The 12726-nt window shown below is 34.3% G+C and overlaps 1 long non-coding RNA gene across 1 annotated transcript; it reads right to left on the bottom strand.

Annotated features, from left to right (window-relative positions):
- Nucleotides 1-8304: 8304 nt before the first annotated feature.
- LOC114305590 (uncharacterized) lies at nt 8305-11749 on the bottom strand. Its single transcript, XR_003644426.2, has 3 exons — nt 11588-11749; nt 11280-11422; nt 8305-8503 (listed from the first exon to the last, which is right to left on the bottom strand). It is a non-coding gene; the product is annotated as an uncharacterized LOC114305590 (long non-coding RNA).
- Between the last annotated feature and the right edge of the window lie 977 nt (nt 11750-12726).

Raw genomic sequence — 12726 nt, 5'->3', positions numbered from 1 at the left:
GTAGGCTATGAGGTGTAGTGCAAATGGTGCAAGAAAATTAGGGTTTGGAGCTTAGAATAGTGAGTTATGGAGGGTGGAGTGTATATGCCTTAAACAAATTTGTTGAACCCTTCAAATGGAAGAGGAGGGCCTCTCTTATAGAGAAGAGAGGCCAAAGCTTCTCTTGGAAGCTTCAAATATCCTCCATACACGTGTATGGAGGATGGTCCAAATGCCTCCCAGCTGGCACAACTGTGATGCATTCAGAGAGAGCAAAAAGCAAGAAGCAGGCCGACCAGTTCAAGTGGCCAGCCGGCCACTCCCCCTGGTCGGCCGACCAGGGGTCAAAAGGTTTAAGGTGAAATGCTGGCCGGCCACCCCAGAAAGGTGGCCTCCCAGATGAGTGCAACATAGCTACATGGTGGAAAATCAGAAAAAGTGACCCAAGAGAGAGAAAAATCAGCGTTTTAGCAAGGTTCAAAAGGGTCAAGAAGAATTACTGGTCGGCCTACCCATATTGGTGGCCTCCCAGATGAGCACAACACAATAGTGGTATGAAAAGCAAGAAATTGTGGCTCAAAAGTGAGAAAAACCAGCTTTCTGTCAGAAAAATCGGCTTTAGGAGAGAGAAAAAGAGAAAACTGGTTTCCAAGGAGAAAAGGTGGCCTCCCACCATACTACCACTCCCTAACAATGAAAATAGGGTCCATACCAAAAATGGACCAAGACGGATGCAAAACGAGGGTTCGGGGGCCAAAACGTGCAGTCCGAGGCCCCGAAAACAGACTGTTAGGCATCAGAAGTGGCGTATGACCACGAAGGTGGTCTCTCGGGCCACAGTGTCCCTCTAAATAGAGGAAACAAGGTGTGTTCCAAAAACCGGAGCAAACGGAGGTAGTTAAGCGGTCCCGAACCGAGGCACACGGCCGACGGCTAGGAAAATCGGAAACTGGGCTCCAAACGGAAAAAATGGCTTACGACCACGAGATGTAGCCTATGGCCACTGAGAGATGGTCTACGAGACCTCTCCCTCCCTTTGGGAAGAGAAAATAGAGAAAACAGGACTCGGTTCGCAAACCGAGGCAAAGCACAAAAGAGCCCCGAAGTCTAGAGGCAAGGCTCGCAGCCGAGACTCCGCAACCTCAGAACGAGCACAATATGCAACATCACCGAGCGCTCAATTGGTGACGTCTGAGTCTTAAGGTCGGTCAAAAATGGGGTGTCTACACATGCAGTTTGCTCCGTTTGTAGGAGTTAATCACCATGGGCAGTCAATTTTGTTTGGTTGTGGGCTGTTATGTAATGAGAATACTAAGACATTTGTATGGTTATTTAGAGCTTGGTTAAGTTGTATGTCAGACACTCCTCCAAATGCTATAATAACTGACCAGTGCAAAGTTATGTAAAATGCCATAGAAATTGTCTTCCTATAGGTTCGACATCATTGGTGTTTATGGCATATAATGAAAAAAAATTTGAAAAAATTGAGAGGCTATTCGCAATATGAATCCATAAAATTTGCTTTGCAAAATGCAGTTTATGATTCTTTCACAAAAAATGAATTTGATGAAGAATGGCAAGCGATGATTGCAAAGTTCAGTCTACATGATAACGACTGGTTGGGAGTACTATACGAAGAGCGACATAGGTGGATTCCTGCCAATGTGAAAGACATTTTTTGAGCTAGCATGTCAACCACACAACGAACTGAGAGCATGAATGTATTTTTTGATGGATATGTTAACTCAAAGACTACTTTAAAACAATTTGTTGAGCAGTATGACAATGCCTTGAGAAGTAAGATGGAGAAAGAGAGTAAAGTAGATTTTAAATCTCGAAACAAAGTGTATGATTGCCTAACGATGTATGCTTTTGAGAAGTAATTTCATGCAGCCTATACAAACGCAAAATTTAAAGAGGTTCAAGCAGAAATGAAATGATTATTGTATTGTCGTGCAACTCTTGTGAAAGAGTAAAGGATCAATTTGTACTTATCATGTGAAAAAGGTTGTTCCAGTTGATGAGCAAATGAAGAAAGTGGAATTTGTTGTATACTGTAATTCCATTGAATGTGACATCTAATGTATGTGTCGGTGGATTGAGTTTAGGGGCATTATGTGTGCCCATTCACTGGGTCGCCAAAGGGTGTACTTTCCGCGACCAACTTTTTTTTTTTTTGTCGCCAAAAGGTGATCTTCCGCGACCAAAAAAGCCTTTGGTCACCAATAGGTATACTCTCCGCGACCAACTTTTTTTTTGGTTGCCAAAAGGTGATTTTTCGCGACCAAAAAACTGTGGTCGCCAAAAGTTAAATTTTAGTCGCAGAAAGTGGACTATTTGCGACCAAAAAAAATAGGTGGTCGCCAAAAGTGTTTTTTCTTCTAGTGTTGAGAGGTGCACATATAAGGTTCCAGATAAATACATTGTGCCGAGATGGAGAAAAGATTTGGAAAGAGGGTACACATGCATTCCAACCACATATACTACATATGGGGCTGTTCTCAATGCAAAGGTGCATGATAACTACCATAAGACAATGGATGAAATTATAGAAATTACTTCCAACAATGATGCTAAGCACAAAGTCATTCAACTTGGGTTGATAGAAATCTAGGATAGAGTGAGACAAGTTAAGGTAGGTTGTGCGAGTAATGTGCCACCTTCTACTAGTGGTGTCCCACATTCTACTAGTACTGTCTAACCTTCTAATACTTCCCCCAAAACTCAGCACGGTCGCAGTTTTACAAATGCAAACATGACTCACAAGGTGCTTAGTCCTATGGTTGCTCGTCGAAGAGGCCGTCCATGTATCAAACGGAAGGTTAGCAAAGTGGATGAAATAGTGAATCATTTGAAAGGAAAGAATAAAAAGGCTACAAAAGTACAGGTAAATTTTTAATTTTGTTTGATATGTAAATTTCAGAATTTTGTTTACTTCAATTACTTACCAATGTGTATTCCTATAGGGTCGTAAGTTGAATTTTGCTTCTATGGATGGCATGCAAGGGAGTACGCATGAACCGATAAGTTAAATTTCAGAATTTTGTTTAAGAAAGGAATTTTCATCTTTCTGTTGTTTTTATTTTCATGTTTGAAATTACTAATGAAGAGACTCTATTTGTAAGGTGTTGCAAACTCAACTGTACTATTTTCCGTGTTGGATGGCACATAGGAGAGTAAGCATAACCGGTTTGTTTTAAAGATATGACATGAAATTTTTTTGCTTTTTTTGATTTGCAGATATGTTTGTCACAAATTTTTTTAATATTATTTACTTTCTCATTGAATAGGCACGAGGTAGCCCAATGCAAATGCTGGATAATATTATAAGCGGATTTCTTAGTCTTTCAGGAATTGTAAACAATATAAGCAGTCAAAGTGGATCAATTGCTTCAAAATTTGTTGACTTGAATATAGATGTTGAACCAAATGCCCCTTTTTATTTTTAGTTTTTTAGTATTAATTTTATGACTTTGTTTTGTAAACTTTCGATGCTTTGGTTTGTTTATAGGATCCAATCAAATCTCATAACTTGTAATGTAATGGTTTAAAGTGATTTTGGCTAACAATATATTTTTTGGAAGGTGACTTATTATTCTCTTGGATGTTTGGATGATGTTGATATGGTTTTATTTTGGCTTAATCCAGTTTTTGTTCCTGTTGTTTGGGTGCTTGTTTTTATAGTATTTGTGGTGGCTCTCTTTTGGCTTTACTTTGCTGTTATAATGTGATATAATATAAGCATAGATGTATGGTTAGCCGAATAATGGGAAGCAGGGACAGACCCCTGATACCACAGATGTAGTAGAGTGGCTGTAGTTTTAACTTTCTTTGTGCTTACCTTTTTTTTTTTTTTAATAAATGCTATCAAACCATAGAGAGAAATTAGATATTGGAGTTCCTAAAAGGAGTTGAAACATTTCATAGTTTTGTAATGTTTTGTGGTGTTTCAAAATATTTCAGGGGTTTATAACATTCCTTGCTCACATCATTCCTATAACCTTCCTTTCACACATCAAAAGTTGGGGTAAATACCATTTGCTGGGAACTTTTGATAGTCAAAGTAGATAATCTATCCACCAATAAAAAAATTATAATGGAATCCAAAAGAAAAGGTCTGTGTTTATGTAGTATATTGTTATGTGTATGTGTAAGGGAGTCCCATAAAGGAAAAGAGAAATCTATAGTGGTGTGTGTATTGACTGTGGAGGTCATTGTGGAAGCATTTGAGCTTTCTTAATTGTAAACATTTGATCTCTGCAAGTTGTTTGTGTTGTGTGAAATAACACAACAAAGAAAAATAGAATAAAAATTTACATGTATTCTCTCTAGTTGAAACTTTTAGGAATATTTATTAAATATTTGAGTTATTTATGCAAGTGTTTGTAGGCTTTGCAGGTATGGAAGTTTGTTTCATGAAGCATTAGTCCTCTCTGTACTTGAAGTATGCTGAATTACAGTTGGTATGGGGAGTGCATTTACAATCATGGAATTTGTATGAGCTTATTTGGACAGCACAATAACATATTCACCCAAACCAAGAACTCTCAAAAACACACACAAAAATTCTCAAGAATACACACAAAAACTCCACTGTTGGTTTGCCATAGATGGTTCAAAAACAGCCCAGCACAACAGCAAATGAAACAGTCCAGCCCCAAAGGGATCGGACATCTAGGTGGACATCCGACCAGACAACTGGTGAACCATTCTTAGCCCAGTTCAGTTCTTCTTCTCACCGGTTGTCAAAACAGCAGTATCCTCGACAACCGCAGAAGTCATCCTTGACAACCGGGACCCCACCGGACATCCGGACGGACATCTGGGCGGCTGAGAGTTTTTGGGTTTGAATAGTTTTGTGGGTTTGAAATTGAATATAGAAGTGCAAGAGAGGGATGAGAATAGAGAGTGAATCGCATGCGTTGAGGCATTCACGCCTCACTTTGTCAAGGCACCAATCATTTTTCATATTCTTAATATATGCAAATTTATTTACTTTTCCTGTTTTTTTTTTTAATTGAAAAAAAAAATGTTCTAAGGTGTCAACTCAGGCCCTGGGATAGCCGGTTGTCTGCCTGACTTGCTTTTCTTGCTTGTTCAATGAAATTTTAAGCCTTTCGGAATTGTTGTACAAAAGTTAAAATCCACATGGAAAGTTTTTTTGGGTGGAAAAATTACCAATTTCCATCAAGTCCTATAGATTGATTCATGTGTTAATAGACTTAATGGGAATCTTATGAAAAAAAATAAGAATGATTGAAAAGAATAACATAGTTAAATGAATATCTATAATGTGTATTTTGGCCTTTTTGGCAATTGAGTTAAGTTTTTTTATCTTATTTTATTTATTTATTTATTTTAATTTTTACATAGGAAGTTAAATGAAGACATCAAATTGTGAAAAACTCAAAGTTAATTCTGCTTGAGAACATAATGGTCAATGTTATAGAAATAATAGTCAGCATTTTCTTTCTTTGCTTAAAAATTTATAATATTTCTTAGCAAATTAGTGATTTGGAAAAGAGGAATTTCATAGAATGAGAGTGAAAACTAAAATCTGTTTTCCTATTTATAATACATGTTTGTGGTGGTGATGATAAGTCTTATGTTTTTCACTCAATGAAATTGAAACACTAAAAATTGGATTGTGTGTTACTTTTATTATGTTAGTTTAGTGAGTGTTATAGTGATAGATTGTTTATCAAGTAAAAGAATAGCAATCACAGATAAAATCTAAAATGGTACTCAGATCTATTTTTGAATCTTTTGCGTTATTAAGTCCAAACTCTAATCTCTTTAGGCCAAAATAACATAATTTGTCTAACAGAACAACTAACTATTGAAATCAACATATATCTATCTATCTCTTGAAATTAACTAATCTATTGAAATCAATATATTTCTCTATCTATTGAAATTCACCAAATTATCTGTTCAAATGTGACACATGTCATTTATTCAACAACCTATCTGTTAAAATGTAACACATGTCACCCATTCAACATCATATCTGTTGAATGTCACACATTTCTATACTCACCAACACCACTTACTGCCTCCGATCGTTGATTATTGCCGCCTTCGATCACCGATTGCCGACGACTTTTTCGAGGTGTCCTTGTAAACAAATAAGATTTTATCTTAAATCTAATTCCTTATACCTCTTTCGAATGGATTTTTTTACCAATTTTCTCAATCTAAAAAACAAAACCATGATGTAAAAGGAAAACAATCTGATAAATGCACAAGATAAATTCATCGAATAATGTTTGGTTAGATTCATATTAGACGTTGTTCTGACTATGAAAAAAAAAAAAAAGAAGGGAATTTGGTTAAAGCCCTCACATAATAAAACTTTAATATATTAAGGATAAGTACAAAAGGTTTTTTTTAAAAAGTCCAGCACACACTACTATTATCAAAATATCCTTGCAAATAATTCAATATTTTAAATTTTAAAATGATATAACTTTTTATCTACATATCGGTTTTTAATAAAATTAATATTATTAGAATCCTTCCATCAATATCTATCAAATAAGATCTAGGTTTATTATGAAATTTTTTTTAAAATAAAATAAAATAAAATAATTACTGTCGAAATTGACATAAACAATAACATTTTACTCTGTTTGACAGTAACAGAGTAAAATGTTACTGACTCCCAAAGTACTACTTTACTATTTTCATGCATAGGGCATCAATAATAATAAAAAAAAGAGTATGAACTAAAGAAAGCTTTACGAGTTCTTTCCCTACAAGTTCACAAACAAATCAATAACAAACAACAATTCAAATCAACAATAATTCAACAACAAATAAATAACAAGGATACATGTGCAGTGTTATCCAATAGAGAAGAGCAAGATTGGTGCAAATAATATCATCATACAGAAAATTAAGACACAAATTTCAATTTCCAGAATTGGCAGGAAATAAATTTCATATCATGGACTAGTAACCCAAACTAATTTGTTCGTGTATATTATTCATCATTAAACCAGAAAAAATAAATGGATGAATTAGTGAAAAATCTAAAAAATCCCTAAATAGTGATTTGTGATTATAGTTCAATTTAAAATAATGAATAACTATCTCAATCAAACAATCAATAATAAATCAGCACAACAATTTAATATGGAAAAAATCGTAATTGGACTCATCCAATTATGATAAAAAATTACGAGCCAAAGTCAAACAATCCACTAAGAAGTCAAAAAGGAATTACACACGAGACAATTACCTAGCAAATCTACGGTTGAATTAAACCGAACTCGATGTGCCTCTTACACCACTGTCTTCACCTTAAAATTGCTTTATCCAACATTAAATCCACAATACCGATGTCAAATCCACGACGATGAGCCACTCTGGAATTCACCAAAGTTTCAGGCTCAAGTTTTCTCAAATCCACCGAAGAACACCTCTCTCTTTTTGTGAATGAAATAACAAAACAACCCTTGATAATAGTTAATATAAAGCTCATTTATCAATTGATCACCCTCAAATCATTAAGAAAAACCATACATAAACATCCTCCAATATAATTTGTTTTCTCTTCCTCTTTAAGAATCTGAACAGGTTAAACCCTAAAAATAGCAAACAACGCACTTTATACTAAACAGAACACAAAGAACGCTCAAGCGCTCACTTTATTGCTTGAGCGGTGTGTCTAAAGACGGTGCTCATATATAGGCTAACCATTCGAGCGCAACATCTACCGCTCGAGCAATAAAACATGTTTTTCAGAAGTTTAGAATACAGGCAATGATATTGGATAAACCACTTCACTACTCGAGCGCACAAACAAGGCATGCTCAAAACCAAATACAGAATGTCAGCACAAACTCCTCCACTCAAGCACAACTCAAGTTGGATTCACATCTGAATTCTCATAACTCACAAATACAATAAAACGAATGAAAATATAACTGAAATTTGTCTAACAGGATTATCAATTACAAAAACCTAACAATTAATATTTTATATTTTTATAAATCTTTACAGTGGGTATTTTATCTCCAGTATCTATTTTTATCAAACCAAAGTTGAACAAGATGATGTAGTTAGATCATACAAAGTGGGAAGCAAGTTGTCATGATCCAAACCCGCCCCTATAAATTTATAGTCATGAGTGACCAGTAATTCCAGATTACCTACAGCCTCTATTAACAAAATCAATTTTATTATAATTAACAAGGCATAACGGAAGTAATATAAAATATAAAAGACAATCTATTGAGTAGTGCGTATATGAAAGACTTCATCATATACTTAAACTTCCATTCTTCTTTAAAAAAAAAAATACATGATAGTCAATTCAAACATTAGTCATATATCAACATTCTTAACCTTACATTCAAAACAAATTCCAAAATAACAAAAGACAAAGCAAAAAGACGAAAGGGTTGATAACCCTGGCTCCGCTCGAGCTTAAGCACACTCCATCTCGAAGGCACTTCCAAAATGGCTTTACATGGGGTTGATTCAGGCTTCTCTTAGACTTGACGTTCTGGTTGCTCGCCTACATATATATATATATATATCAAAGAATGAGCTAAGGCCCAGTGAGTAATAACAATACAAAGAGTTAAATAAATGAAGTTAAATAGGAGTCCAAACATTATTCCTTTTTACAAATGATCCATTTCCTTGATCACTAATTTGTTTAACAATGGATCCATTATATCATAGTAACAATAATCATTCAAATCAATTTACGTGGTACATCTAATAGAGTAACAATGTATCAATAACAATGGGATCTCTAGGGTCAATCAATGAGACTACATCGGGTCAATCAATATAACAATTTCAATGTGGACATTAAGGTCTAACATCAAAGATCTTTGTGTTTCAATTATCCAATGGGTCATGGTATTGTTTCTTCTAGGCAAGGGCCTAATAAACCAATAGGTTGTGGTATTGTTTCCCCTAGGCAATGGCCTCACTAAAAGATGCCACAAATGCATTTCAAAAAGAACTTCACTCATCAATAGAAAATAGCATTTCAAAAACATCAATCATATAACGATTTCCAAAACATATTTCAAACGTATCTTTATAAAGTTACTACTCACAGTGGGTTGTATCGACGTAAGGGCTCGGACGTCCACCTACACGAAACACATAACGAACACACATTGAAGTACAATCTCGATTAACCGTTCTATTTTAATTCAATTCTCTTCTTGAGTGTTTCTAAGTCATTTTCCTTGTTAATGATGACTTAATTAATGTTTAAGAATGCTCTAATAAGCTTGAGGATGCAAGTTTGTACATGGAAGTGTATTTCAAAAATGCTAAAAACAGGGCAGCCCACTCGAGCCACCTATTGGTCACTCGAGCGATCTGCAAAGCTTCGCAAAACTACAGGATGCTCGAATTCTAGGCTAGAGCCAATTTTTTGGATGCTTGAGCCAAGATTCAAAATATGAGGTGGTCGCTCAAGCGGTCATTTGGTCACTTGAGCCAACTACTTAAGTCTGCAAAAAATATTGGAAGCTTGTAAAGTGCACTCAAGCGACAGATTCATCGCTCGAGCGAACTACACGAATTTTGGAATTTCCATAATTGAGTTTGAAGTTCAAAACATCAACTTAAAGGTTCAAACCTTGCATGGTTGGTTCAAAAACATGGAAAATCATTGTAGAACATGAAAACATAATCAATTTGAAACCAATTGCTCAAAATCATGATCAAACCCTCAAATTTAAACTTAAAACTCTAAGCTACAAGTCATGCATGTTTTGAATTGGATTATTTTCTTTTCAAAACATAACAACATGGTATTAAAGGTATGAAACCATGAAAAATCTCCAGTTCATGTGTCTAAGCTTCATGCATGTAATGAATCTCCCCATTACATGAATTTCTTGTAATGACTTAGAAGGATGTTTCATGCATGCATGTAATTATGCTCAATTGTTCCATAATTTAGTTGTTTCTTCCATGTTCTTTACATATCCATTCAATTGATCCTATTAACTTCATGAATCCTATTTTTACATGAGCTATTTACAAGATTTATGGATAAGAATCTTACCTAAGGCTTGAATCAAGTGTATTCCTAGCTCAATCCCTCAAATCCTCTAAAATTCTTCACAATTCCCTTCAATTCCTCTTCTTCCTCTCTCTACAAATTGATTCACACTCTCTCACTCTTCAAAATCTCAGCCAAGGATGATAAATATGAGCTCACAAAGCTTATATGGCACTTATATAGGTGTAGTTAGCTTAAGTTAATTAAGCTTGTTTATAGCTTATTAATCCCACTTAATTTTGATTAATTCTAATCAATTGTAATTAATTTATTCTAATTATTTTGATCGGAATCAATTTTCAATTAAAGTTGTCATATGGTTCTAAATATTCTAATTAACCTATTAGGCTAGTCAATTTTGGTTTCTAAGTCCATAAGGTTTCCAGTTTCTAATTCCATGTCGGTAATTCTAACAGGTAATCCATAAACAAACAGATAATCACAAATTAAACAAATAATCATGCAATTATGCTCATCGAAATAATATTAAAAAAAAAATATTACGAAGGTCAAGATCGTCACACAAGTACTTCCTTCCATTACCACCATTCGCATTGTAGCTTGCACTCGAAGGTCTCACTCAAATCTCTCACGTATATATGGAAATGTAAGATTGTCTAAAAAGAAATAGAAAAATCTTTATGTATGCTCCATCAAGTATGAGCCTCCAAGTGAGGGAGTTTATGAAGGAAAAATTTATATAAGTTGTCTTTTTTACCAAAGAAAGGCCCAATGGAGGGGTTTCACCCCCCAAAAAAAAACAAATACTCATATTAAATTATCACATTTGTTTTAATGATCATATTTTTATATTTTATTTAGTTTACATAAATTGTTAGTACTGTATTATGTGGCCTATCACTTATCTTTATTTTTAGTACAGTGATGATAATTTACATGATAAACCAAATGTTATATAAAAATGCTATCACTGTAACATTATTGTAAAGTTTCTCGGGGACCTTTTTTGCTATGTTAAGACTTACTTGGTAACTAAATATGTTGAAAGCATTTAAACTCGATACTTCTGTCACTTGCTTGGATCACATCATTGATGAAAATTTTGAACAGCACAGAATCTGATCATAAAATCGGACACAATTTTTTCACATGAGCACACAAAAATATTGTGTCCAGTTCCGTGATTGGATTCTAATAGCCTTATACTTGTGCAACATGGCTTTCCAGCTATTTGGTTTGGCGAAAATCTTTCTCCTTTAAATAAAAATAAAATAAAATCTTCGATTAAGAAAGCAACCATTTAGTTATGAATGGGAGTCTTCTTCTGAGATCGAGTATAGTCCTCCATGATTAAATCTCCTTCTTCAGAGGTCCCGTCTTCTACAGCTTCAAATTTTCCATGACTGAAATGATTAGGAGCTTCATCACCTCCATAGATGTCTGCTATATACAACACTTTCTTTGTGAGAACTGGAGGCGCGCGCGCGCACGCGCACACACACACATATATATATATATATATGTGCAAGACAATTTGAATATCTCGTATAATATTACAAATTATCAAAGCAATAATCAAATATATATTGTTGGAGTATAACTCACCTTCAATCACAATTGAATTGAACAAGAACAAGAACACAACCACAAGAGCAATCTTGCATGGTGTTACAGGCTTCATTATCTTCCACCAAAATGCCTTTAAGCAAGCACTTGAAAACTGTTGATCACAATTGTTGTCTGTGCTTTCTCACACATGGATAAAGAAATGAATAGACAAAGGGCTACCAATAAATCTAGAAACGCAGAAACTTGTCAGGGTCAGGTTAAAAACTTTTGAGCAATGATATATGGCTCTAATTCAAGAGTTTTAAATAGAGCTCTAGTGAGTGCGTTGGCAAGTCAAAAAAAAGATGAAAACCACCAATAGAAAGTAAAAATGATTACACATAAGCTAGTGCCACAAAATTAGAGCTCTTATTTTAAAGCCAACAAATATTTTTGAAAACTTTTTAAGCATATATAATTTTTTATGATTAATCTATGCAGGTTGTCTTGCTTTATTTGGGTCCCCTACTAATGAACAGTGGAATTGTTCTTTTGAATTATTTGAATTACTTGGTCCGGATGCTGATTAATCTTTGCAGGGGTTTTGTCTTGCTTTATATCGACCTATTTTTTTTGTGTGTAAATCATCCATAAAAAAAAAAGTGGATATAATAATAGTAACATTGTCATTTTATCACATTTGTCTTAAAAAAAATGAGTAGTCCATTTTAAAAAATGTACTTCTTGTTTCTTTTTTCAAAGATAAAATGAAATGTTACGATTATTAAATCAACTTAATTTTTTTTATGGATGCTATATATGAATAATCCTAAAAAATGAACAGTTTTAATTACCAAGATGTGATTCATGATGAGTTTCGCGAGTCTGAATAACACCTCCCCAATTCAGATAAAGACCAAAGAGAAGCTTATCCCTACATATAATTAGGTTGAATTACCCTTCTCCCATTCTACCCAAACCAGGCGAGTTCTCCATTTTGATCCTAAAATTGGGGTGATTGTTGTGGTTTATGCACAACAATCACTGTTATGCAATTAATGGAGTCCATTTCAAGTTTTATTTTGATAATTTGAATCGTTTATTTTTTAGGATACATCGAGTATAATATATCTGTAAAAAATCAAATTAATTAGATATCAATAACACTTTCATCTAATCATATTTGTATTTAAAAA

This window comes from Camellia sinensis, chromosome 6, assembly GCF_055761805.1.
Source record: "Camellia sinensis isolate YWXY chromosome 6, ASM5576180v1, whole genome shotgun sequence".
Taxonomy (NCBI): Eukaryota; Viridiplantae; Streptophyta; class Magnoliopsida; order Ericales; family Theaceae; genus Camellia; species Camellia sinensis.
Note: the sequence above shows the minus strand (reverse complement) of the source record. Positions and strands in the feature narration are given on the sequence as shown.